The following is a 5,994-nucleotide window of genomic DNA, read 5'->3' as shown; positions in this document are numbered from 1 at the left end:
ATGGTGGAATATTACTCAGCAATCAAAAAAGATAAACTCATGCAATTTGCAGCAACATGGATGGAGCTGGATGGGATCATGCTCGGTGAAATAAGCCAGAAAGAAAAAGAAAAATACCGGATGGTCTTACTCATAGCAGGAATCTAGAAAACCTAAATAAGGGACCAGGGAAAAGACTAATTATAATAAAGTAAAAATCAAAATCAACAAGCAACAATAAACTAGAGACACAGTGGGGGGGGAGTGGTGAAGTGGGAGGGATTAGGGTCAAAATAAGGGGGGGTGGGAATTATATGGGGAATACAACCAACATGAAAATGCATACATTGTGCAAAAATGAAAAATGATGTAAAAAATAAATAAAATTTAAAAAGGGGAAAAAAAAAAAGTTGCCATTGTTGTCCTCCCCACGAGTCTAACCCACATTGTGTCACCTAGTCTACAACCAAAAGGCAAGCGCAGTTTCTTCATATGTCTCTCTGCTCCATGTGCCTCCTCCAGGTCTCCTTCTGGCTCCATCCTGCTTCCTTCCTTCCTCAGTCTCCTCTGCAGCTTCTCCCTACTCAGCGCCACCCTCCCTTGGGCGGGGCAGGAAACCTGGAAACTCCCCCTTTCCTAGGGACCACCCTGTTACAAAAAGAGATGAAAGTTAACATACAGGTGATATGTTTTTTGGGTTTTTTTTTTTAAAAAAGATTTATTTATTTATACAAGAACTGGGTTACAGGCCAGAGGTGAGGGAGTGTGAGAGGATTCACCAGAGACAGATTGGGGAGCAGAACAGGCAGACAACAGAAATACACTGCTGAGGGGAGCAGCGGGCAAGACAGGAGAGGTCTGCTGTGCCATGTGGGATTCTTGCTGGTTGGCCTGGATCAAACCCACGCTGCAGAAGCTGTGGACAGCTTCACAGCGCCACTCTCAACCCACTGCGCCACCAGGGAGGCCCTACAGGTGATATATTTTATCATTCCCGCTAAGATGGAGAGAAACTACTAAAGATGGGATTTTACTACTAAAAGTTTGAGATGGGTAAGTAAACATTTCAAAATTAGATGCAAAGTAAAAGGTACAAAATAAGTAATTTCTTACTACTGAGATAATAATTAATATTAATAGAAAGACATATCCCCTCCAACTTTCTCTACTCTCATTTCCTTAGAGTAAGCTTCAGGGCTTCAGAGAAAGTCAGTGTAAGGGCAGGAAGGGGCACAGTGCAGGTTTTCTGATCCAGCAGACGGGGTAAAGGAAGAGTCCTGGAGCCCTCAGTGGCTTTTGCAGGCTTTTATTGGAATTTACCAGGTACATGGCTGGGAAGGGGTACTGGGGGGCCGGGAGGCTGGCAGACCTCCCAGGCCCCAGCAAGTCTTCACTCTGTCTGGGCTCTCTGGCATTCTCTGGTGGCCTCTGCTCTCTCATGCTTCTGCTTCTCTCTGCTTCTAGTGGCATCTCCATGATGCCGCCCTTATAGGCCCAATCTTAGCCCAGGTGAATCCCATCTATGCAGGCCCACACCCCACTCCAGGTGCCCGCCATCAGGCATGCATTCAGGACCGCAGATCCATCACCAATCCTAATGGCGGGAGGGCAGAAAAACCTGAATCTTTTTACCTTACCCTACAGTCAGTTACTAATAGTTCTAACTTGTGTCTATTTCACTGATAAAGTTGTTCTTTTCTCAAGAAATATTTTATGGAGCATTCTATTAGTTTGCAAGGGCTGCTATATCAAATTTACAGACTGGGTGACTGTAGGGTAAGGTAAAAAGTATCAGGATTTTCTGCCCTCCCGTCATTAAGATTGATGATGGATCTGCGGTCCTGAATGCATGCCTGATGGCGGGCACCTGGAGTAGGGTGTGGGCATAAGTAGATGGGATTCACCTGGGCTGAGACTGGGTTTTTAGGGGCAGCGGCGCAGGGACACCAGTAGAGGCAGAGAAGAGAAGCAGAGAGAAGGCCGGAGAGCCCAAATAGAGTGAGGATTTGCTGGGGCTGGGAGGACTGCCAGCCTCCTGGCCCCCAGAACCCCTGCCTGCCATGTGCCTGGTAAATCTAAATAAAAAGCCTGCAAAAGCCACTGAGGGCTCCAGGACTCTCTCCTCCTTTACCTAGTCTGCTGGATTAGCAATCCTGCCCTGTGTCCTTCCTGCCCCTACAGTGACTTAAACAACAGATATTTATGTTCTCATGGTCCTGAATATTGTACATCAAAGATCAATTTGTCATCAGGTCTGGCTTATTACTGAGGCGTCTCTCCTTGGCTTGTAGATCACCGCCTCCTTCCATGTCTTGACATGTTCTTCCTCTTTGTAAATCTGTATCCTAATCTCTTCTTTTAAAGACACCAGTTATCTTGGATTATAGTCCACCCTAAATACCTCATTTTAACTTAATATCCTATTTAAAGACTCAACTCTATCTCATTATAGCAATGTTCATATGTACTAGGGATTAGGGTTTTGACTTAGGGGGGACACAATTGAATGCATAACTAGCACCTACTGTGTGTCATTGTTCTAGGCAGCGTTGCACCTGACAATGATTTGGGTAAGGGGAGCCAGAACATTAGGAATGGAAGATTATGGATTCCATTAGTGTCTTGTATGATGGAGGGTTCTTGAAGTTGCTGAAGATTTAAATCAAGGAAGTGATGTGGTTGTGGAGTGCTTGTTTGGATTTTGGTGTAGAATTTAGTTTGTAGGTAGACAAAAAACAGTTAAGAGGTTAAATCCAATAACACAGTGAGAAATTAGGATGGCAGTGGCAATAGACAGGACCGCGAAGACTCAGGAAATGTTTAAGTGGTTGAATTAAAAGAGTGAAATGACATCTCAGAAGGAGACAATGAGGGAGAGGGAAGAATTACGAACAACTCCCAGAGCTTTTAACTTAGGTGCTTGTGACATTATTAACTTAGGTGGAAAAATCAAGAGGAGGAATGGATTTATAAGGATTCAAACCTGGCTCTTTTGAATTTAAGATTCTTTTAAAGCTAACCAGTATACAGTGAAATGTGAATTCGGAGCTTCAATAGGTGAGAAAGCCAAAGATAATCACTTTGATGTCATCCAGATGTAGTTAAAGCATTGAATGTAGATGAGTTAAGGCAAGGAAAACACAAAATGTAGGAAGAGGCAGCATCTGAGAAAAAAATAACACACTTAAAAAGAAGCAGGGAGGAAATTGCTCATGAGTGAGTCAGGAATGTGTCTCCAGAGAGACAGGTTCCACAGAGTTCAAGTTTGAGAGAGCTCATAGAAGAAAAAATATAAAAGTTAGAAAGCGAAGTGGTGAATGTAATGATATGCACAAAAATCTTAGCACTGTCCATGGGTATAATGTTTTATTAAAGAATCTGAGGCCAAAGGAAGACGTAGTTCAAGTTCAGTGTTGTGAACTCACTCAACAGTTTTCCTTTCAGTGACGGATGAGGAAGAAAAGAATTTATTTGAAAGCCCTAACACATCATATATTATTATGCATGATAAAAGTATACTTTTTAGAGTGAATGAGTAGATTTTCATTTTTTCTTAATTTGAGGTAACATTGGTTTACAGCACTGTATATGATATACAGCAGAGGTATAGGATCGCATCACTTCAGATGCATAGGTGTATGTTACTTACCATACATGCCACCAAGACTCCCATAATCCTCTACCATAGCTCCAAATACGTTATTTTTACAGTATCCATTGCAAACTGCCAGGAATGCATCAGGAATTAATATCACATGACTTATTATAATGTCACATAAAAGTTTAAAATGCCTTTTGGATTTGGAAATAAGAAAGGCATTCAAAATGTTGATTTAATTGGGATGAGAAGAACAATGAGAGAAGACACTAAACAAGGGTTCAGAAAGTAATAAAGAACAGTAGAAAAAATAATAGGGAATAAAGAAATGAACATGGCAGCAAGCTCAGTTATAATTATGAGAAAATATATGTGTCAACAATAAGAGTTGATATATAATAGGGGCAGGTAGTAAGTGCACAGTGTTATGATAGTTGGCATGGTTATTGGCAGAAAAGAGATGGAGTGGTGTCTGAAAGGTACTGCACAGTAAGGAAGAACCAGGTCAAGCTTTCTCAAAGGAAGGGAAAATTTATTGCTCCCGGGCAGATTTCACCAACCGAAAAAAGGTGGGTGTCGGTGAAGTCGTGCAGGTTGTCAGGGGGAGACAGGTTTTTATGGAGTGAGGAGAGGTCAGGTGGTAAACTGGGTTGTGTGGTGGGAAAAAGTTTGGTGGGGGAGGTTCATTGTCTGAATCCTCTAGGCAGGCTTCTGCATTCCTGCCCCCAGGTGGGCTTCCTGGTGGGCTTTTGCATTCTGCCTTCCTGCATCAACCTTTCAGTGTCCAGAGAGCAATGCAGAGTCTTGAGAAGTTTTGTGTCTTTTATTATTTGTTGGGTTTTTTTTTTTAAAGATTTATTTATTTATGCATACAAGAACTGAGTTACAGGCCAGAGGTGTGGGGGATGAGAGGATTCTCCAGAGACAGAGTGGGGAACAGAACAGGCAGACTGACTGAAATACACTGCTGAAGAGAGCAGCAGGCAAGTCAGGAGAGGTCTGCTGTGGCATGTGGGCAGCTCCCCAGCCAGGGATCAAACTTGTGCTGCAGCAGCCGTGAACAGCTTCATCGGTTGCATCTTAACCCCTTGCGCCAGCAGGGAGGCCCTATTTTTTTAAAATTTATTTATTTATGCATACAAGAACTGGGGTATAGGCCAGAGGTTTGGGGGGAGTAATGAGAGGATTCACCAGAGAGTTGGGAGCAGAACAGGCAGATCTACTGAAATACGCGCGGAGGGGAGCAGCGGGCGAGACAGGAGAGGTCTGCTGCGCCATATGGGGTGCTCCCTAGCCGGCTGGGGATCAAATTCATGCTGCAGTGACTGAAGATAGCTTCATAGCTCTGTCTTTAACTCCTGTGCACCAGGGAGGCCCCTATTTGTTGGTTAAGATAACTAAGACCATGGTATATTTAACAGATAAGAGCAAAAGCATGTAGAAAGGGGAAGTTAAACATATAAATATGGGATAGTAAAAGTCCAGGCAAACACAGAGGAGAAGGATCCAGAATAGTGTTCTAATGTTGAAGAGCACTAGACCCATTTTCTCTTAAGACTGGACAGAAACAGATAAGCATGTGTGTGGTTATAGAATAAATGGTTAGGCTTTGCCCTTGATAATGATGATGATAGGAGATATTGCTTCATACTCTCTGTTGATGTTAGAAGAAAATCAACTCCATAGAGAAGAGACCTGGAAAGGCTAAGATCCAAAAGTAGCTTATAGGGATACAGCACTGGAGTGGGAAGGAAGAAATGAAAGTCAAACAAGATCTGAGGGTGGGAACCCTGTGGCTAATGCTTAGAAAAGGCCACTCAAATAACCACACTTAGAAGCATTGTGCTGAGCACTGACCACACACTGCTCTGAATACAAAGACTAGTTGTTATGGTAATGTACTGAAACCCATTTTTAATTAAATCTCACAAAATCTAGTTAATTAAAAAGCAAAACAAGGAAAGGGAGAATACACTATGAAGAAGAGTATTCCTATTTTACAAAGACAAAATCAACCTTCAATGATCTGTCCAAATTGTTCTGCTAATAATCAGCACATCTTGAATTTGATCTGAAGTCTGTCCGGTGCAGAAGCTGTGCTGTTTATTCATCTATTATGGTTACACACGGCGGTTGGAGTCTCTCAGGATGCCAGCGGAGCTTACGGAAGTGGTGCTGATGCTGATGTCTTCAGGGAATGTTGAGGAATGACCTGAAAGTCTGGAGAACAAAAACTGATAGCCAAAGAATTTTACCTTCAAAGGAATAGCAGACTTTGTCCACGAATAAAGACTAAAGATGTAAAAGTCTAGGGGTCGTAATGGGGAGAAGGCAAGGAAAGGCAGCACGGGGCTGCAGGGACTCTGAGCAGTTTGGCTGGGCAGGAGGCCACGTCCTGTGCTTCAGGGGACATGGTT

Source organism: Talpa occidentalis, unplaced genomic scaffold (genome assembly GCF_014898055.3).
Source record: "Talpa occidentalis isolate TD23 unplaced genomic scaffold, MPIMG_talOcc4v2.1 talOcc4.64, whole genome shotgun sequence".
NCBI classification, from domain to species: domain Eukaryota; kingdom Metazoa; phylum Chordata; class Mammalia; order Eulipotyphla; family Talpidae; genus Talpa; species Talpa occidentalis.
Note: the sequence above shows the minus strand (reverse complement) of the source record.